The 23463-nt window shown below is 39.0% G+C and overlaps 1 protein-coding gene across 3 annotated transcripts in view; it reads left to right on the forward strand.

Annotated features, from left to right (window-relative positions):
* The window catches only part of SYTL5 (synaptotagmin like 5), a 234333-nt gene that overhangs the window by 109515 nt on the left and 101355 nt on the right, over positions 1–23463 (forward strand). The window lies entirely within an intron of this gene.

The following is a 23463-nucleotide window of genomic DNA, read 5'->3' on the forward strand; positions in this document are numbered from 1 at the left end:
AGATAACATCATGACATTTATACAGATATGAAATAAACATGTTAAAAGGTTTTCATTAACTCATGAGAGAACCAGCAGATGCTATACCCATTTAAAAGAAGTACAATGAACAGACACAGTAATGTCACCCAGAGTTCAGAGCTCTGGGATGGAAGCTCTGTTCTAAAGTGTTGAGCTACAGGCCAAGGGCACAGCTTCAAACCATAAAGAACTATTTTCAGGCCTTGAAACCCAATGGAGGGATCCCTGGGTGGCGCAGCGATTTAGCGCCTGCCTTTGGCCCCGGGCGCGATCCTGGAGACCCGGGATCGAATCCCACGTCGGGCTCCCGGTGCATGGAGCCTGCTTCTCCCTCTGCCTATGTCTCTGCTTCTCTCTCTCTCACTGTGTGCCTATCATAAATAAATAAAATTTAAAAAAAATTAAAAAAAAAAAAAGAAACCCAATGGATCTTGCTGGTTGGATTGAGAAATTTGGGGGGGGGGGATGGTGACTCTTCTTTCCTAGTTCTCCCTAGTTGAAATAGAATATGCATAACTCTTCTCCTATGCTTGTACTACCATTGTATTTTGAGAGTAAATAACTTATTTTCTAGTTTCACAAGTCCACAAATGGAGAGGAACTTTGTCCCAAGACAGATCATTCCAGAATTTCACCCACATCTGATTTAGGTAATGGGGTTTTATACTTTGAGTTGGTACTGAAATGGGTTGAGACTTTTGGGGTTGAATGGGGTATTTTGAATGTGGGATGGGCATGAATCTCTAAGGGCCAAAGGTTAGACTTTGGTAGGCTGCATAATGGTCACAAAAGATATCCAGGTTTTAGTCCATAAACTTGTGAATGTTACCTTAAATGGGAAAAGAGATTTTACAAATATGATTAAGTAAAGGAATTTGAAATGGGGAAAGTATCTTGGATTATATGGATGAGCCCTAAATGCAATCACAAGTGTCCTTTAAGAGGAAGCTAGAGGGAGATTCAGTATAGAAGAGGGAGGAATGGTGACTGCTGAAGCAAGATGGTAGGCTATTGACTTTGAAGATGGTGGAAGGGGCCACAGACAAAGAATACAAGGAATGCATCCTTAGGTGTTAGAAAAGGCAAACAAGTTCTCCCCCTGTGGAGAGAGAGTGGCTCTGTCAACACCCAGAGATTAGCCCAGTGAAAGTGATTTCAAACTTCTGACCTCCAGAACTGTAAGATAATAAATGCATGTTGCTCTAAGCCACCAAGATTGAGGTAATTTGGTACAGTAGCCTAAGGAAACTAATGTGCCTCCCAGATAAACTATATATCCAGTCAAATCAGCATCTGCTTCTAAAGAAACCCACACTAAGACACTAGGAGAAGATAAAGGATACAGCAGCTAGTTAATTTATCCCATCTCCACTGAAGTTGGCCCCTACCACCTTTCCTTCACCTGATTCATATGATTATGTTTTGAGATGGGTTAAAATTGCACAAGACTTGTAAGACTGAACAGCAAATAGGTTTTTCATAACACTTAAATTTTGTCAAACATGAATCCCTCGGGAGACTTTTCACTCTGATGAAGTAACTGGTACCAGACTAGCCCTTCTGCCATAAACAACCATAAAACTGGATAGAATAAAAATAATTAAAAAAAAACTGGATAGAATATATGAGCTGACTGTTTGGGGGCATTGTACAACAGGCAGCACAATGCTGTAATTTCTGAGAGAAAAGAAACCCACAAGGTAGCTCAACCATCCCTCCATTTCTCTGCCTGGGGAAAACTTCCCAGTGGCATATTTTGCTGGATTCCAGGCAGAGCATTAGTGACGCTGCTGGACCGAGAAGGCAGGAATCAGAGTTCAGTCAATTTGAAGAAGCTGAAATTTTTAAGACAAGGCATCACAGAAGAAGTAGCTATATAAAGGAAGGTCTTCAAAAGTCCATTTGGAGGTTTTCCAAGCGTTTTTGGCTGAGAACTGGGCTGCATGTTCACAGGGCTAGACTACCTAGGAGTGGCTAAAGGGTACAGATTTGAGAATGGACAGATATTACCAGTTGGCCCATGCTGGGGGATGTGGAAGCTCCAAGCAATAAGAGTGAAGAGATCTTGCTAATACCTCATTAATCTCGTGGGCATCCACCTGAGATACCAGAAGCCTTAGGAGTAAAGACCGTGCCCTAAAGTAAAACCTATAATATAATAGATCTACCCTTGAAAATTGTAAAGCCCTACCCTTATGAGATATGGAGAAGAGATAGCATTTGGAGTCTGATACCTTAAAATGAACCAGGCTTGGGGAAGACCTTAGATTTTCTACATACCTACCTTAACAAAGCATAAAACCAAACCTATTGAACTGCCTACTAGAACAGAAATGAACACTCTTCAGAGGAAGATAGCTGAATCTAGAATCTCTAAACATATCCACACTGCCCAGTGAACAATAAAAATTATTCAACATGCAAAGAAACAGGAAAATATGACCTCTGGTCAAGAAAAAAAGAAGCCAAGATGCTCAGTTGTTGGCCTTTTAAGACAATGACTTTAAAGCAATTATTCTGTGGTTAAAGAACTACAGGAGAATATGTTCAAAGAATAAAAGAAATATGGTCTTAATGAATGACCAGGGAGGGAATTTCAGCAGGTAAGTGGAAACTATAAATAACCAAATAAAAACTTTAGAACCTACCTAGGAATTGGAAAGACTCACTTTTCCATATGCTTCCCAGTTTTTAAACCCCAGAAACAACTATGTCAGCTTTTGCACATCTGCCTGCTGTTTGTCTCACTTGCTCACTTTGCTCACTTTTAAATGCAAGAAATCCTTTAGAACTTAAAATTATAATAACCAAAATAAGAATACACTAGCTGGGCTCAACATCAGCTTGAAGGTGGCCAAAGAGAGTCAGTGAACTTAAAGACAGATAAATAGGAGTTATCCAATCAAAAAACAAAAACAGAACAAAATAGTTATCATTGAGACACTTTTTTTTTAACATAAGGAAGTAATAACTCTCTTGGTACTTAAAGTCAGACCCATCTTCTACTCAATTCCCTGGCACCCCAAAGGGCCATTGCATCTAAAATGAGTCTTGCTATGATCATATAAATGAACATGTTGGGGAAATAATCTTCCAGAATTTTTACTGACTCCAAATTAAGATGCAGTATAGTAAAATATTAAGAAAATTTCACTCATTATCTAATGTTCAGCCAAGCAGCCACATCCTGTTGCAGTTATCTTTTAAAAATTATACATACAAAAAGAAATTATATGTACACAGTAAAGTATCATAGTTAGACACACAGACTGTGGTGCTGGAGTGCCTGGATTTAACTTCTGGCTCTACCATTTACTAATTGGGTAACTGTAGGCAAAATGCCTACTTTGCCCATGTGTAATAGGGAGATAGTAAGAGTTCATACTTAATAAATTTTTGAACTTGTGGGAAATGATATATGTAACAAACTTGGAATTGCACCTGGCACATATGTGTTATCATTAAGTATATATTTTTCTCGGATCTTTTGAGAATAGAATATTATAAGGAACAGAATATTAAAAGAATGAATCCCCTTTAAAACATTAATTTAAATAATATCTCATTTCACTAATCTTCCAAAATGTGCTTTAGCAAATGAAACAGCTCTTACCTTTCCCCTGCTGATCAACAGAGACATTCCTTTTTGAAAGTGGACATACTAAAAAAAAAAAAAAAAAAAAAAAAAAAAAAAGAAAGAAAGAAAGTGGACATACTGCCTGCTTCATGGAATAGCTGTCCACCACAGATAAACATTACTTTGTGCTACTGGGTGTGTTCAGTGTGTAAATAGATTGTGTGAACACGAGAGGCTGGTTTTTCAAGTTCCTGCTCCTAGCACTCCATGAGGGTCAAGTAGACCAGCGTTCCCCGATTGGTGTGTCTGAAAGAAAACTGTGTCTACAAAATGTTCTAGCCATCAGATTGAGGTAAGAATAATGTGTTTAGGGGTCTTCAGTGTGATGTCTCCTTTCTTGATTTTTGTATTTTTGTGTGTTGAGGGGTTGGGATTTGTCAGGAAATGAATGACTTCTTCCACCATTTGATATGAGATTTTATGACAAGAGGAGGAGGATAGGAATATATAAAGAAAGAACATTTTGGCTGTTGGACTGCTATATAAATTTGATGGCTTGAGACGGGAAATCTATCTTCTTGTTATTAGCACTTAATTTAATCTACAAATTGAAACATTGCACTAAATCCTAACGAAAAAATGAGTGTCTACATAAGCAAATATGTATCCTTGTGACATAGAGAGATCAGGTTCACAGCAAAAGTACTGTCACTTTGCTGAAAACCTCTCATCCCTCTCTATAGAAGATAGAAGTTCTGTTCTGAATTTCTTTCATTTGTTAGAAAACTCAGATGTTTTATTTAGTGTTGTTGAGCTATAATCCTGTTCTTGATATGGTTAAATATCCACTGTGGTTGTAAATTTAGTAGAAAGATTGCTAAAGCCTGAATTCCCAGGAATAATTTCAACATGAAGGTGAGGTTTTTAATACCATGAGGGGATGAGATACTGAGTGAATATGAATATACACTAGAAAGATGCATCAGATTTTGAAAATTACTCTTTAATATGGATTGTTTTAATTAGTACTATCTTCCTCGTTTAAGGGAAAAATGCATTTTTGCCGCATAACACATCAAACTCTACTTGGGAGAAAAAAGGAGTTATCTATATCAAGTATTCAAAATTGTAAGTTGCAAATATTACTCATATGTGATAATGTATTTAAAAATACACCTTAAATCTGAGCCTCCTTAAAACATCTTTTAAACGCAGGAATTTAGTGTTCAGGTTTTTTTGCTATATAATACGTTGCTTATATGTTGTTTGGATACCAGCTTAAGCACAAGACTGTTATAATTTATACCCTGTGGCTTAAGTGCATGATGACATTCAAATAGACTCTGGTGAGATCCTTAAATAGATCTATACATCCCTGAGTGTAAACACACATGCACGCGTGCACGCACACACGCACATACACATTTACATATGGGCAACTAATACTGGGGAAACAGGTAAGGGAGATGATGAGAAAATGTGTCTTTGTTGTCAAATCCCGTTTATCCCATGTGCTTATGATTTTCTGAATTCTCTGCAAGCGTCAGTTTGGGAATTAGGTTTGCATTGCCATTCGTTTTATTCTAGCTTGATAATGTCTTCTAATAAGTTTAGGGAATGAAATAATGTTTCTACTCCTTTGTGGCCTGGAGGCACATTTGGTGTGTTCCTTGAAACTACTCTCTCATACTTATTTAGTATGTTAAGGAAATGCAACTTTAATACGTGAAATGAGCAGTTTGTTTTACCTAACTGAGCTCTGTTATACAATGGCATATGTTATGACTGTTTTGCCAGCATATGTAATAACTTAGCTAATCATCTTCAGTACTTCCTATTTAGAATTTACTCGTAACTGTTTTGTACATCCCATATGCTGCTCGTGCATGTGCTCTCCCTCACACATTCAACCCCACACGTGCATTCCCGCTTTTGAATGATTTCACAGGATTCTTTAACTTCTCTCCAACTTGGGTCCATTCCTGGCTCTGTCTTTCTGTGGGTAGTGCCATTGTTTCCTCTGACTTCTGCTTACTGTGCTTTCTCCACATGTTCCGTCATGCCTAGCCCATAGACTTCTCTCTTTTTTTTAAAAAAAGAGTATTTATTTATTTATTTATGAGAGACACAGAGAGGCAGAGACATAGGCAGAGGGAGAAGCAGGCTCCTCGGTGGGAGCCCGATGTGGGACTCGATCCTGGAACCCCGGGATCACACCCTAACCTGAAGGCAGATGCTCAACCACTGAGCCACTCAGCTGTCCCTAACCCATAGGCTTCTAATTCTACTGGTTCCATTGCTTCCATCACTTGTAGAGCTTGTGACTGGAGTGGCTACCGTAAGTTCTGGAAGATCATGTGGAAGTCCAGCAGATGTCCGTACAAAACCTATTAAATATATAGTATTCTAGGATAGGAAATTTCCTCAATCTGATTTCTCTCTCCTTTCAGCAAAACACATCTCTAGGAAGTACTTAATAAACTCAGCCCCTTACTGCCTTATGACCTATTTTCTCTCTTTTAAAACCTAAATTTCTTTAAATTTTCCTGCAATTACAATAACATCTATCTTCATCACCTGATTGTCATTGTACTTCCTAGGGTCACTTGTGATGCTATTAGGAAAAGTAATTACATTCATTCATTTATTTATCCATTCAATAAATATGATGGCTATGCATCAGGCACTGCTATAAACTGAGGTTACAGTATGCAACACCCAGGTTGACCTTTAGGCATTTCTAGTCTACTTAGGAAAGATGTTAATTTACCCAAATAATTCATTTCAATTATGTTAAGTGCCGTGAAGGATACTTTTCCAAATCCTCCTTCTGTTTGACTACTTTGCTCTATGTGACGTTCATGATCATTTCCTACTTCTTGAATTCTCCCTTCCTCGTCATCCATGACTCTATATTATCTATTCAACTACTTGTCTACCACTTTCCCTCTTGTCACCTTCTCTTCTCTTCCCTACTCGGTTATTCCCCCAGAGGTTTATTATTTGCCCCATAATCTCTTAACTACTTTTTTCTTGCCTGTGATGTCTCATCAACCCATAGTTTTATTTTTTTTATTTTTTTTTTTTAAACAGGATTTTTTAATTTTTTTTTTTTAATTTTTTTTTTTATTTATTTATGATAGGCACACAGTGAGAGAGAGAGAGAGGCAGAGACACAGGCAGAGGGAGAAGCAGGCTCCATGCACCGGGAGCCTGATGTGGGATTCGATCCCGGGTCTCCAGGATCGCGCCCTGGGCCAAAGGCAGGCGCTAAACCACTGTGCCACCCAGGGATCCCAACCCATAGTTTTAAATATCATAGTTAAAAATATTTTAAATAATGCCTCTAAGATACCCTTTTCCAGGTTTTTCCATCTACTATGTATTTTCCCACTTGTATGCCCTGCTGTCACCTAATATTCATCTGTGGTTGTAGCCAAACACACTGTCTTTTATATCCTCCTCTTTCATCCATGTTTCTGTTAATGGTGTTAAGGATCTCCTGGTTTCTCACATATGAAACCTTGGAGTCCCTTTGGCTTCTGAGTTTTCCTTTGCTTTCGATACCCAAACCATTACCAAGTCTTAGCATTCTCTTTATGATGATGTGTCTAGACTCTATCCTTTCCCCCATAGCTTTTCTGTAATTTTTTTCTTTAATACTTTATTCTCTCATTTCCTCCCTCAGGCTGAGAGCCACCTAGAACTCAAGGCCTGAGTCAGACCCTACCTCTACCAGAAAGTGATATGTCATGGATATCTTCTTTTGTCCCAACCTTGGAGACAGAAGTATGAGTGTAAGAGAAAGAACACAGGCGTTGGTTGCCAAAGATCCAGCTGTAGGTTCTGATTTTAACATCTGGTCCTTCCTTTGCCTTTGATCTTTCTGTGAGCTTTAGCGTCCTCATGCTCATCCTGTCTCACACAGTGGTCACAAGGAACAGATAGGATCATGGAGGTGAACATCATTTTAAACTGTGAAGCACTATAAATATCAAAGTAAGATTTGTGAATAGAAGAATGAATTGGAGGCCAGGGACCGAGGTTCTGGGTCTTAAATACTGGGACAAAGGGCACCTGGGTGACTCAGTGGTTGAGCATCTGCCTTTGGCTTGGGTCATGATCCCAGGGTCCTGGGATCAAGTCCTGCATCTGGCTTCTCACAGGAAGCCTGCTTCTCCCTTTGCCTATGTCTCTGCCTCCTTCTGTGTGTCTCTCATGAATGAATAAATAAAATCTTAAAAACAATGCTGGGGCAGTATAGTATAGGGATTGAGAGCCTGGACTCTGTAGCCAGACCACCTGAGTTTGAATCCTGGAGCTACTACTTAACAGCTATGGGAAATTGGGAAATTTAGTTAGCATCTCTGTTCCTGAGTTTCCTTCTCTGTAACATGAGGGTAGTAATAATTTCTACTCAAAGGGGTGTTGTAGGTTTGGCAGGGTTAATAGATATAAAATACTTAAAAACAGTGGCTGGTGCATCATTCAGCACTCTCTCAGTGTGAAAGTGGTGGTGAGGACCAGTGTGGCAGTATGTGGGTACAAAGTGGGAATGATTTATTAGAATGGAGTCACCATATGGGGACCAGGGGTTGCATCCAGGATGGAAACAGAGCAATAGAGTAGACATTTATACCTGGCTGAATCCATCATGACTCAGACAAAAAATGCTCCTCCTATCTGGGGCAGAATTGAGCAAATGTACATCGAGGAGCCATGCATATTCTGAGCAACTGCTTGAGGTTCAAGGCTGGGGATAGTGGTCTTTCAGACGCCTTTGGTGGGGCATCAAAGAAAAAGGAATGGTACGGGATGCCTGGGTGGCTCAGTGGTTGAGCATCTGCCTTCGGCTCAGGGTGTGATCCCGGGCCCGGGATCGAGTTCCGCATTGGGCCCCCTGTGAGGAACCTGCTTCTCCCTCTGTGCTTCTGCCTCTCTTTCTGTGTCTCTTGTGAATAAATAAATAAAATCTTAAAAAAAAGGAAAAAGGAATGGTAAATAGTTTGCCCTTTCAAGTCATGAAACATGGTAGAATTTCATGGAATCAAAATATCAGTATCCAGATGTCCAGATGTTAAGAAAGCAGACTTAACTATCCTCTGTATTCTAAGAATTTCTTTCTGTAACAAGCATAGGCTTGTAACATTTCAGAGTGCAAGGCACCTTAGAAATGCTATTCCTCTCAATTTACAGGCTCACTGGCCAGAGCATGTAGTTTTACTAGCACAGGAGTAGTTCACTTTGGATGAGAGTTTTTCTTTTCCATGTTAAGAAAAGACAAATAATAATACTTAGAACATTCCAAAAGTGGTTCTAAGTGCTTTAAATTAATTACTGAAATTAATATATTTAAATTTAATTAAATAAATAATTATTTAATCATTTAAACCACTTAATCTTCATAAGAACCCCATGAAATAGATATTGTCATTATTCCATTTACATAGGAATACATTTAGGATCATCGAGGTTATGCATGACTGATGAGTAATAGAGCCAGCTGTCAAACCCAGGCAGCCCAGAACCGAACCTATATTCTCCACCACGGAGTCCTATCATCTTAGCACCTCTGTGCCCTGGTGTTTGGTTAAGGGTAGGCTCTGGAGTCTTGGGCAGCTGTTAAATGTTGCAGTTCATTTCCCTTGATGACTGCTATTAAATGTTTGGTCATTTTGCATAACATATAAAAATTACTAAAATAAGATTTTAAAAAATATGTTATTAGAGAGGAAGAGGGAGCATGAGCAAGGGAAGGGGCAGAGGGAGAAACAGACTCCCCACTAGGCAGGGAGCTGGACTCAGGGCTCAATCTCAGGACCCCAGGATCATGACCTGAGCTACAGGCAGATGTAGATGCCCAACTCACTGAGACACCCAGGCACCCCTAAAATAAGATTTATTCTAAGTTTTCCAGTATCAATGCAAGGGGAGTCTGACTTTTCTCATCCATGATTGTGTATATGTGAGCATCAAAGATCTCAAACAGTGATCCCTCTATTTCCTAGACAGCGTGTTCTACTGTAAATTGGCAGCTGCTTTGCACTGTACTTCACTGTGGCTTCTGGCCATGGGGGTTTTCTCTTGATGTGTGTTAGTTTCCATCTTTGTTTTTGCTGACATTTCAAAAGGCCTGGCTCAATTTTTCGAGTTGCCATTTGATTTTTCTTTCCTGTTTTAACCACTTCTTATTCATTTAAGTGTTCTCTCACTTTAGTGTTTTTCTCTTTTTACTTTAATCATTATCAGCTACAAAAAAAATTGAATAGGTTTTTACTTCATTTTCTTCTTCACTGAATAGAAATATTAAAATCAGCCTTACCTCCACTGAACCCCTTAATAACCTTTTTTCATTTCCAAGTAGGCATAATGCTATTTGTAACTCTCGATAGAGTTTCATTGAGCAGTTTCCAGTCCTTGTAACAGTTGACTTATCCAGGCTAATTTGATTTCATCTGTCTAATCAAATGCCAGGGAGCACTCTGTTCCAACATTAAGAACACGTCCAATTCATTTAGGGGTTTGTGGTTCATGTAAATAGACTTCAGTGGCATTTTCACTTCGGTGTTGTGTAGTCAGAAAATATTTCCAAAAGTGTATCAGATCTTGGAAGGAAATTAAGAAGATGTATAACAAAGCAACTCTAAGAGGTACTTCATTTTAAAGCAAGTAAAATGTTAAAAACCGAACAATATAATTAAAAAAAATCATTTAAAATGGTAGTGGTAATCTGACCAGAAAATGTGGTTGAGATGGGATGGGGTGTGTGTGTGGAGAGAAATGGTACTTGGAATGTAGCTATCAAATAATGATGTTCCAGGATTTGAAAATAGACTTTGAATCTAAACATACTTTTATCTGGATTATAAAAAGTTCAGCAACAGCCCACTTGGTAAACACAGACCAAGAGAGATCATAGCAAACATATTTATTTACTTCATGTATCAGAGTATTAGACAAATCCATTAATAGATCCTCCCAAGAGGTATATATAGACAGCAATGATTTTTAGTCTCCTGGCATGAAATTACATTAAAATCAACATACGATTAAAATTTTTGAAAATGATTTCATGTAAATCTAATGATATACCAAGGATATGTCTTCAAACAAGGCAATAAGGGCCTAATACAAAATAGGCATTTTTTTCAACTTTCAACAAATAATGGTATATCCAAAGATGTCTCTGCCTAGAAACAAATGTATATAATTTTTAACTTTCATATTTTGATGAGAACTAGCTATGTATTAAAACACATTTTGTGTCACATTTTGTGACAAAGCGTTGCTGCCCTCTGATTGAGATACCAGCCCAGGAAAAATAACTACAAGGAAGTCTAGTCAGTAACTTGGAAAAAGGAAAAACTGGAATGTTTACATTAGCCATGTTTAAGGGGAGAAATTGAACTTACTTCAAACTACTTATAGCTGTCATCTAATTTCATTGGCTATTACGGAGTTTGAGCTCCAAACACGGGAAGGTTATTTCCAAATCAGTTAGATATAACAAACTAAATAGCTATTGATTTTCTTTCAAGTGAATTCCTGTTTGACTCTCTTAATGTTTTTGTGAGTAATAGTGCTGTGTTTGGCTTTATACTTAAGTACAATTGGATATAACTGAATATTAGCACCACACAGGTCCCAGAACAATGAGGATAAAATCCAGGGGTAATATTTGATTGGTTATATTGAGAAACTATTGACCCTGGGTCAGCAAACATAAAATGTAGGTCCACTGCTGCCACTAATAATCTTAGTAATCGCTCACATTTTCTAGGGATTTACTATGACCCAAGGACTATTCGAGTGTAAGACATGAGTCTTGGTTCAGTCATGTCTCCAAGATCCCATAGCTAACAAATTTCAGAGGCTAGATTGGAACCAGAGTCCTTACTGGGTGTGAGTTACCTTGGTCAAGTTAAACACTTCTAAAAGTATCTCCCTGGGATATTTTTTCCTCCTTCCTCAGTTTCTACCTTTCTTCCTGGGTCACAGGCTCACCCAATCTGCTGGCATCTACAAAGTTGTTGCTGTTGTGTCCTTGCCCCCGGTGACTCACTCATTGGCATCTTCTCTATGACCTTTCATCTATGGCAAAGGGGCCTGCGTTCTTTGGGCCCTTAGATCTGCAGGCCCCTGTAGACTTCTTTTTGTCTCAGTTGTGCTAATCTCTCCCCCAGCTGAGCTCCTCAGGCCCTGCTGGAAGGAGTCAGGTAGCACAAGGCCCTTCCTACCCTATTTTCCTCTCCCCTCTCTACACCCTGACCCACTGCTGGAGCTTTTATTTCCTTTTTCAGTCAGGAGAAGCTGCTCCAGTGTCATATCCTACATCTTCTCTACACTGTCTTGTAATAAAACTCTATGTTCAGACCTCTGAGCTTTGTTCTTGGTAGAGAGAACACCTAGCTGAAGGAACATTGAAAGAAAAAAGAAAACATATTGAGAACAGTGTTGTTTTCCAAATGATTTGTGGCAAAGAACCAGTCCCTTCGTTCTTAATTTTCCAAGCCATCTCAGACTAGTGCTTTTTTGTAAAATGCATCATATGATGAGTCTACTAATTACATACTCCTTTGTCATGTCATTTGTAAGTGCTCTCAGTTTTATACATACCTGTCTCAGACACTAGCAGTCTATGGACCAGGACCAGTCCATGAACTACATACATGTAGAGCAGCATTGCCACGGAGCCCACCTTTCCTAGGAACCAAGGGATCCGTATTTACTGCAGTCCATCTTTCATTTTTTTTTCAATTTATTTATTTATGATAGTCATACAGAGAGAGAGAGAGGCAGAGACACAGGCAGAGGGAGAAGCAGGCTCCATGCAGGGAGCCCGATGTGGGATTCGATCCCGGGTCTCCAGGATCGCGCCCTGGGCCAAAGGCAGGCGCTAAACCGCTGCGCCACCCAGGGATCCCGATCTTTCATTTTTTTTAATGTGCCTATATGTCTATCTTTATACAGTCTTTTGGTACATACAAATATGCACCTTCAAAACCTGGAGTGCTGGGCATTGGTATAAGATTGAGCAAGACAAAATTATGTGTGAGTATAATGCATCTCTGAGTTACACACATATATATAAAAACATACACATAATACATAACACAATTTTACATAATTATTTTTTAATTATATATAATTTAAACATAAAATTTATTAATATATAAACAATTATATATATATAAATATAAAATTCTGCAGTACAGTATAATGTTCATGAACTCAGTCATTAGAGGAAAACTGCCTTAGTTTGAATCCAAGCTCCACCGCTTATGAGCTTCATGGCACTGGGAAACTGTCTTAGTCTCCCTCTGTATTTTTTTTTCCTTCTGTATTTTTTTTTAAGATTTTATTTATTTATTCATAAGAGAGCCAGAGAGAGAGAGAGGCAGAGACATAGGCAGAGGGAGAAGCAGGCTCCGTGCAGGGAGCCCAATGTGGGACTCACTCCCGGGACTCCAAGATCATGCCCTGAGCCAAAGGCAGACGCTCAGTTGCTGAGCCACCCAGGTGTCCCAGTCCCCCTCTGTCTTCTTTCCCTCTCTGTAATATGGTAATAATAAAAATAGCGACCTCAAGGTGTTGATGTAAGGACCGAATGAGTTAACGTATGAAAACCAACATGTTAGGACAATACCTGGCACTCGTATATAAGTGCTATGTGGTGAGTGTTTCCTCTCATTTTTACCATGATCCATAAGGAAAAGGAGTTAAGGCAAGTATACTAATGAAGCAGGAAATATACAACCCAATATAAAACATGGATAATAGGAAAGATATGATTAATTACTACTTTGATAATGTGAAGTACATAGTGGTTTCTTTTGGCTTTGCAATTGATATCTGAGGAATTCCATGGCTTGGCATGAAACAGGAGTGTGTGATAGGGACTATACTAGGCTCTTTGCATTAGCAGTTCTTCTGATCCTCTGAAAACCCCTGTGAGGTGGGTATTATGATTATTTCCAGTTTTCATAAGAAGAAACTGAGGTTCAGAAAGGTTAAATAGTTTAGCTTCTTTAATGTAGTAGGTAGGAAAGCTGCAATGTGAACTCAGAGCTTCCTGACTCCAAAACCTAGAGTTCTTGCACTTGTCTACTTGAACTGTCCATTGGAAACCCATGGAAATTTTTAAAGATACAATGCCTTGGGGTGCCTTGGTGGAGCAGTCAGGCATCCAGCTCTTGGTTTTGGCTCAGGTCATGATCTCAGGGTCATGAGATCCAACCCACATTGGGCTCTGCACTCAGTGCAGAGTCTATTTAAGTTTCTCTCTCCCTGTGTCCAATCCCTCCTCAAGTAAATAAATAGATCTTTAAAATAAAATAAAAATACAGTGCCTCACCACCAAACTAAAAAATTCTTTGATTTTTTTTTTTAAAAAAAGCTTTACTAAGATATATAATGCACATACCTTACAATCTACCTATTTTGAGTGTGCAATTCAATGTTTTTTAGTGTATTCATAGGTTAACCACCATCCCCACAATCCAGTTTTAGAACATACTCATCCTGGGGTGGGCCTGACAGCAGAGTTCCAAGGTCTTAACTTCAGGGCTGCAGATCCTGTAGGAGTTCTTGAATGGACTTCAAATGGTTTCTGAATCTTTTTTAGGATCTATAGCTTTCCTTACTTTCTCTAAAGGAATAGAGATGAAGCTCAGACAGTATTAAGAAACTCTAGACTGGTGTGTTTTCAAACTTCAGGTTGCTTGCAAATCACTGGGGACTCTTCTTAAAATTCAGGTTCAAATTTAGTAGGTCTGGGATGCAGTCAGATCTACTATAATTTTGATTATAGGAATACCAACATTGGATAAGTGAAATGTTACCTGCCCTAAAATCCCATTCTTCTCATTAGTGGATCTATATTACCAACCAACCAACCAGTCAACCCCACCCCCGGCCAAAATTCAGTAATTTTGATGTGGCTCAGTCAGTTGGGCATCTGCCTTCAGTTCAGGTCATGATCCCAGTGGCCTGAGATCGAGCCCCATGTTGGGGCTCAGTGGAGAATCTGGTTCTTCCTCTCTCTCTCTCCTCTTGCTCATGCTCTCTCTCTCAAATAAATAAATAAAATCTTTTTAAAAAATTCAATATTTTTTATTTTTTGAATTTTGTCAATAAAATATTTGTGGGCATTTGTTTTCTCTCTTGTTGTATAAGTATCTACAAAATAGTCATGGTTTTGCCTCTTGGACCAAAAAGCCTAAAATATTTGCTAGTGGGCCATTAACAGAAAAATTGGGTCAACCCTGAGATTAGCCCATGGCATAAGACCACTTTGAGGAGGATAAATGTTGTTCATCTTACTCTCCATAGCTCTTTGCTGCATTTGGTATACATGACGTTATCAGTCAGACTGATAAAAATACTAAGTATGAGCAGCAGCAAGCTGGCTGTATTTATGGATAATTCCTCCTCTAGAAGAGAGGTTTGGGCAGATGAGACTCAACTGCTGGTTTAGTTTAAAAATAGATCTTCCTGGGGTTGCAGACTACTTGCCTGAGTAGCATGGATAGCTTTTCACAAAGGACCTGGTGTCTTCTCAGCTAGGTCATGTCAACAAGACTTTGGAAGCAAGATTCCCTAGGAGTAATTTGCAATTCTCAAGAGAGCTTGATTAATTGGGGTTGGATGCCAGTTAGCTGAACTTATGGATAGAACATTGCATCTTCCTAGACCACTCTTAAGCTCCTTGACACTTCAGAGTGTTTGTTCAGGATTCTGAACAAACAACAAAGAGCTATCTGACCATGCATTTTACCTGTATGAAGACGTTTCTGCTTAGCTTACTTTGACTCCTGTGAAAAGGATCTGTTAGAACATGCACAGCTCTTCAAAATTCTCCAGGCTTTAGGTGGTCTCCTTCATTATAATCTCTGTTGTAGAACTTCTTCTCAGATGTCCATCTTGAACTTTTCTTTCCTTTGGTCTTGATCAATAACTTCAGATCTCCTAACTTATGGCTCATTTTCAGGCTGGCAGGCTATCTATCTATCTATCTATCTATCTATCTATCTATCTATCTATCTATCATGCAAGAGGTTGTCTATTCTCACCACCCATCCCAAATAACCCTTATTACCACAAGGTCCATAATTATTGTTCAGATTTTAGCATGCTTCTAGGGGGACAAGTACAAAGTATGACCTTGAAGGAATTGGATTATACACTAAAATAATTGCAAGACTTACTGATATTATTAGAAGATAGGATATTAGGGCAAGGAATATGTGATATAACACTGGATTGGGATGAATTTATTGAAATGGTGCATTTTCCAAAGCTTCTGGGTTTAGTGTGGTACTTCACATAGCTGGGGGTGTTTGTAACAGTTTACTTGATTGGTTAATTGAAAACTTAATGGTGGCCTACATAGACTCTAAGTGATATACTTGACTCCCAATTCATTAGACTCAACTGCACCCCCCCCCACTGTGTTGATTATCCCTCCTCAGTCTTCCATCAGCTCATTTGTTCCTTTGTCACTTCTTTATTTTATTTTATTTTTTTTAAAAAGTTGGGGCCTTGAATTAAATTTTTTTTTTTTATTTTTTTTTATGATAGTCACACATTGAGAGAGAGAGAGAGGCGGAGACACAGGCAGAGGGAGAAGCAGGCTCCATGCACCGGGAGCCCGACGTGGGATTCGATCCCGAGTCTGCAGGATCGCGCCCTGGGCCAAAGGCAGGCGCTAAACCGCTGCGCCACCCAGGGATCCCTTGTCACTTCTTTAATCATTATTCCTCATGCTCCTATCCCTGGCCCTCTTTCCTGTGTTCTCACTTGCATAACTTTAGCCACCACATAGGCACCAGTGATTCTCAATTAAATGCTTCTAGTGTAGACTTCTCCGATAAACTCTACTTCTGTATTCCAGATGCCTTTCTGGACAGATCTTTGTTGATGTTTGTTGGTTACAAGCACTTGGACCTCAACATGTGCAAATTTCTGGACTGATCTTTGTTGATCTTTGTTGGTCACAAGCACTTGGACCTCAACATGTGCAAATTGCAATTTTTTTCTCTCAACCTTTTCTGTCTTGTGTTCTCTTTTGCTGTTAATAGTATTACCATCAGCATTCCTAGGCTTTACTCCAGTCTTGTTGAATCAGAATCTCTAAAGAGGGACCCTCAGTTTTTGAACAAGCCCTGTAGGTGACTCTTAGGTACACTAGATTTTAAGAACCCTTACAGTTCCCCATGCTGGAAACTTCGGAGTCACACTCTCTCTTCTCTTTACCATCCACATCTAGGTGGTAGCTGGATTTTATTGAAAGAATTCCCAAATATCTGAAAAATGACCCTTAGGTCCTTTCCTACTACTACATCTCTAGTTCCTAATCTCTCCCTGGCACTCCTGCAGGTGCCTCCACGTTGTCCACATAGCCTCTGCCCTCTTTCTCATATAATCACTGAGTACTGAAGTCTTTCAAAACCCAGATCTAAAATAGAAAGCTGACTGTGCTATTTCTTGGCTTAAAAGCATTCAACAGCTTGATGGCATGGGAGCAGTTTTCAGACTTTTTAAGGTCATGGAACTCTTTCTTCAAATAAAATCATGCTAGGAAATCCAACTTATAGATCAGATAAAAGCAGAGCTGCTCTGTTTGAAGCAGGGGTCGGCGCCACAGCCTTGGCCACTTAACTTGCCTTGCTGTGTTTCCTAAGAAACCATTCCCAAAGACACAGTTAGAAAAATACTCAATAAAGTCCAGATGCTTTATTTGGATACCACATTCCTCCTTGGCTGGCACCCTCCTTTGTCTCACCTCTCCTCCATTAACTCAGACCCCAGCCCTGGGATTATTCACTATTCCCTGGACTAGTCATGGGTTTTTGTGACTTTTTATATTTACTGTCTTCACATCCTCAAATGGCCACTCTCCTCTTCCTAATTGTTCTTTCCTTTGTGTTCTCAAAGCCAAGTTGGCCTTTATAAAATGGTTCGTTTTATGTTTATGTCTGTCTCCACTAGAAAATAGACAAGCTCCTTGGAACAGAGCCCATGCTTTCTTCATTTGTGTATCCACTAGATCCAGCAGTTTCTGACACATGGTTTTATGCATGTTTATTGCATGAACATTTATATATTCTATAACCCATTCTATCTGTTCTTTGGTTTTATTTTTTCCCAGACTGAACACGCCTTAATGAATTAAACATAACTTTAAAAACTAGATTTATTAACCTCAATAGATTTATTAACCTGTATGACTCTACTACTGAAATATTTTCCTATTCAATAGCCAAGCGTAATAATCCATGGATATATGCATTGTATACCATGCCATATGAAGCTGAGCTAATATTGGTAGAATATATTTTTGACAGCAACAATATTTGCTCTATTTTTCACTGATATTATATATAATATGTGTTCATTATAGAAACATGGAACTAAAGACAATTATAAAAAATAAAATAACAGCCATAATGTAACTCCCCAGAAATAGATGTAATATTTTGACTTATTTCCTTCCATTCTTTCTTCTGTAATATTTAGGTATGTATGTATTTAAAATTGGAACTATACTATATAAGTAGTTTTATATCCTGATTTTTAAATTTCATATTATGAGCCTTCCAGCATATCATCATATATGAGAATCTTAATATTGTTTAAAATCTTATTAATAAAAACTGTGGACTTTTAAGTAATTTCTAAGAAGTTTGCCAATTCTTTAAAAAATTTTTTTAAAAGATTTATTTACTTATTCATGAGAGACACAGAGAGAGAGGCAGAGACAGACAGGGGGAGAAGCAGGGAGTCTGGTGCAGAACTTGATCCCCGGATCCTGGGATCACGCCCTGAGCCAAAGGCAGACGCTCAGCTGCTGAGCTACCCAGGCGTCCCAGAAGTTTGCCAATTCTTAATAGAAAGTTTAGGAAGCTAGAGAGAGACCTGAGGGTATTTTGTGAATCAAAGGTAATGGAGTGAAGTTTTGACTGATCTCACTTAATGACATATTGCTTAACTTCAGCGTAAAAACAGAATGGATGGAAGGGCCTAAATTGTTTTGAGCATCTGTTATGTGCCAGATATTGTACTTTACATACATTTCCTATTTTATATACATTTTCATACATTTTATATATACTTTACATACATTAATTCATTTGAGTATTCACAACAAACCAAGGAAGTGGACATTAATATTCTCATTTTACAGATGAATAAACTGAAATGCATAAGCTTAGAGTAACCTGCCCAAGCTATTCTCTCATGGAGTAGAATTTTAATTCCATTCATTTCTCAAGCTTCACATTTTATCTAACACTGACTCTGAGAGGGTACACTGAGCCTGCATTTGATTCCAAGGGCTTTGTATTAGCAGTGCTTATCTGTGTAGTATAAACTTTTGGGTAACTACAGTTTATGAACTCTTGAAATTACTTCTCTTTGTCTGTTAAGACATAGGTATACTTTTTTAAGGTAGAGAGTCTGTAGTTCTTATTGGCTATCTAAGATATCCTTCAGAAAACTTTATGAATCTCTCCTGCAGATAATGGAACATCCACAAGTCTTGTAGAAATCCTTTGAGGAGACTTTCATTTTATGTGCCAGGCCCTGCATCAAGAACATTATCTTCTTTTGCTCTATTACCCTTTCATGTGCCCTTGGAACCTATGGAATTCATTTTGTCTGGATACCTATCAGTACCCTTGATACTGTTTGTTTATATGAGAGTCTCAAATAATTTCCATGTCTGCCAACTGTGCTACCATGTCACTGATTTGTGTGTCTGTGGGTGTAAAATAAGAATAACTCTTGCATTCTCACCTCTTAACAGCTGAGCATTTCAAACTCTGTTTGCTTTTCTTTGCAGAGCTAAAAGTGCCTATACTTGTACTGATTCAGTACAGTAAATAGGGAATCGTGGTGTACATGCAATTTCTCCATTCCTATCAAGAGCTCAAAGAATGCATGACCCTTGATCTGCCAACCTCCGGGTAACCACAATCTTATGCATCTTATATATGAGGATGTGACATATGATAAATTAGAGAAGGCTACAAATTCTTCACTACTCCCATTCCATTGGAATTGAATTCACCTCCTTTAATCTGGGATGACTTTAGTGATTTGCTTGACAAATAAAACGTGGTAGAAGTAATGTTCTAGAATTTCCAAGGGTAAGACTTAAGGTGTCTTGCAGCTTCTGCTTGGGCCATTAGAATGCTTGGTCTGGGGGAAGACAGCTGCCATGTAAAAAGTCTGACTACCCTGAGACCACCATGAGGGAGGAATCACAAATAGTCTTGTGGTCAACAGGCCCAGCTGTGCTCCCAGCCAGCAGCTTACATCAAGTGCCAGATATGTGAGTGCATTATCCTTAACATCTCACCTAGTCCAGCCTTTGGATGACTTCAGCCCCAGGTGCCCTCTGATAGCAGCCTCATAAGAAACACCAAAATGAGTGCCTCCCATGAAGCCTAGTCAACTCACAAAACTGTAAAAGATTATAATTTTTTTTGTTTTAAGTCATTCAATGTTGGGATACTTTGTTACTGAGCAACAGATTACTGAAACACAAAGGAACGAGTGCCCCTGTTGTATTTGGAGCTAGTAAGCTCCACTTTATATAGAAGATTTCCAAGGAAATTCTAATCATTCCTCTTCTTCCTATATTTTGTGTGATGGATCATTTTTCTCCTCCTCACATTCTCCCTGACAATGTTTTCCTTTAAGTGAAACATTTTTCTGTTCATTTTGCATACATCCATTCTAAAGATGGCAATATTTTATGACGTTCTGTAACATAGAATTACTGGAAGAGGGTTCACTGTCTTATTAGATAGACCCTATCACAGTCTAAGAGGATGGCGTCCATGGTAAGAAGGCCTCCATAATGTCATGTACAGTGGTTTCAGTGGTAAATTGCACTCTAAATCTACTAGTGCTGCTATGGTTCCCAATGAACTGGAACAGTGCCCAATTTCTCCATCTGAAGCATCTGCTGAGAGTTTAATTTCTTTTTCCCATTCCATTTTGATATGGAGCATCAACTCAGGCTGATTCAGTGTTCTCTCCTGAGATGAGATTTTCTACTTTAGGCATTAATTATTAAATGTTTTATTTTTTTATCTCATTCATTAGAAGTCAAAAATGAGTCTTAACGACTAAAATCATGGTGTTGGCAGGATTCCTTCCGGAGGCTCCAGGGAAGAATTCATTTCCTTGCCTTTCCCAGCTTCTAGGGGCTGCCTGCATTTCTTGGCTCATGGCCTCTTCCACCATCTTCAAAAACCATTACTCCAACCTCTACTGCTATCATCACACATCCTTTCCTGACTTTACTACTTCCCCCCTCCTAAGGACACTTGTGATTACACATTGTGGCCCATCTGGATGAACCAGCATAATCTTCCCTCCTAAGGACACTTGTGATTACACATTGTGGCCCATCTGGATGAACCAGCATAATCTTCCCTTTTCAATATCCTTAACTTAGTGACTTAACTTAAGACTTCTTCTTAAGACTTCTTCTTAGTGAGTTCTGGTGACTAGTACATGAGCAACTTGGGGGCTGTTATTCAGCATATCACAGATACCCCAGCTAGACTAGAAGTCAGGCATTTAAGCAAATCCCTGTGGATACTTATGAGTTAGCAGGTGAAGAGAGGAGGAGAGGGTGTTCCAGGCAGAGTCTTATAAGTAGGAAGATCTGGAGGTGAGGAAACCATGGTTTCTTTAGAAGAATGAAGTGTTGAATGTGGTTAGAGGGTAGATACATGAGAGAGGGGTAGGCTAGAGCCAGATCATAAAGGGTTTTTTAAAACCATATCAAACAACTGAAGGATTTTAAGCATAGGAGTGACAATGATCCAGTTTGTATTTTGGAGGAAATCTGATGTGTAGGAGCAAGACAGAGGCAGGAAACTGTGATAGTGAAGAGCCAGGATGGTATCACCTAATTCACAATAAGTCTGAAATCAAAATTCATTATTGCCCATCAAAACCAGCACATCTACCCAACTTCCCTATTGCTGGTAATGTCATCTGTACTCTTCTAAGATCTTCCATGGTGCTCAGTAGTTAATGATCTATCCACAACTGTCTTTGCTGAAAGGCAGCGGAATGACTTAGAAACTATTTTGTCATCTTTTATATAGTTTAGCTCACTTTGGCAAGGCTGCTGGCCAGCAAGGGAAAAAGTCACATCTGAAATGTGTAAGGAAAGAGATCTATTTAAGTAAAAGTATTGGAAAATAAAATAAAAATGAATTTCTTCTAATTTGCCTAGTGTTTTACCAGGCACATTTAACTAAAAGAATGAGAATCGACTCTAGATAAAAGGCACCAGTGATTATTTTTATTCATTTTTTCTTACCTGATGAAAGTGTATAAGGGATAAGGGATGCTCCAAGGGGGTCTGTGAACTAGCTTATAGGAGGCATTAGAAAATTGTACAGATTTAGGTGAATTCATCCCAACCCAGATGCTGGTCCTCCAAAGGCTCAGAAATTTCATTTAGTTGGTGTACAGAGAACAGATTAGACATAGGTTCAAACTAAACCAAACATAGAGAGTTCCATTGGCAGGACCAGGGCATCCACTCCCTGAAAGGGGAGAGCTCTGAGGTTAGCCAACTTCCAATCAGAAGTGTCGAGAAGGAAGTGAAATTCAAGCAAGAGGAAATAGTTGTATGATTTGAGTGATTAATGTAATGAAACTTGCCAGGCTGAGGCCCCATAACTCAACATGGAACATGTGCTACAGGGAAAAAATGGGTTACTTTCATTCTGTGGCCTGAGTGCTTTTCTTCTGGTCAGAGCCTGGCTGGGCATCATTGGCATCTAGCTCCTTAGATCTCTTTTGTCTATATCCAGGCTCACTGTCTCCTCTTCCTTACCCCATGTTCCTCCAGAAGGACTATCATCACTTAGAATCCATCTTATTAAATTAAAATCACAGTCCTGTCCTGCCTCCTGGAGGAAACACTGTGATTTTCTTGATAAAGTTTTGGCTACTTCTAATCTCCTTGAAAACTCAGTTATAAATCTGTTCTTTCAGTCTTGGTACAGAGGAGCAAAAATCTATTTAGGGCTAATTTTGTTAATTAAAGTCTCCTGGGGCAGTTTTATTTCTTTTATATCCTTGCCTGATTTCCCATCTTCGCTGTCACTTTCAGATGCTACCTTCCTTTTATTCTCCTTATTGGACAGAGCCTTGGAGCTTTACAGGGCAGATTTGTACTTACAATCCAAGGCAAAGTTAATCATAAGCTTCGACTCATATTTTTGTGGCTCCCTACCCCTTGAATAACTTCGAATTACAATTCTACAGAATATTCACATATGACGTTCTAAATCTGACATTTCAAATATAAAATGCATTCTGAGTGAACCTGTTTGTAACAGTAGCGTATTCATTTATTGAGTTACCAAATGGCTTTTCCATTTCCGTGTGAGACCAGATGAACCACAGAAGGGGTTGAAAATCCAGTTGTGTTTTTTATCTGAGGAGACCACAATTGATGATGATACAAAAACCAAACCATTAATCTTTCTGAAGAGCCCCTTTTCCCCTAACCTTGTTGCTTCCTGTTCATGTCAAGCTTGGGGCTCTCTGATCCCTGCTGCCTCTAGGACTTTGAAGATTTAGGAAAGGCCTTTAGTCAGTCTGGGAGTCTGTACTGACCAGGGCAGTTTTCTCAGTGGGGGCTAACTCTTGACCCCTTGGAAGAAGTTCAGTTCTTTTTTTTATTTTAAAGATTTTATTTATTTATTCATGAGAGACCGAGAGAGAGAGAGAGAGAGAGAGAGAGAGAGGCAGGCAGAGACACAGGCAGAGGGAGAAGCAGGCTCCATGTAAGGAGCCTGATGTGGGGCCCAATCCCGAGACTTCAG

The sequence above is a fragment of the Vulpes lagopus genome, chromosome X (assembly GCF_018345385.1).
Source record: "Vulpes lagopus strain Blue_001 chromosome X, ASM1834538v1, whole genome shotgun sequence".
Taxonomy (NCBI): domain Eukaryota; kingdom Metazoa; phylum Chordata; class Mammalia; order Carnivora; family Canidae; genus Vulpes; species Vulpes lagopus.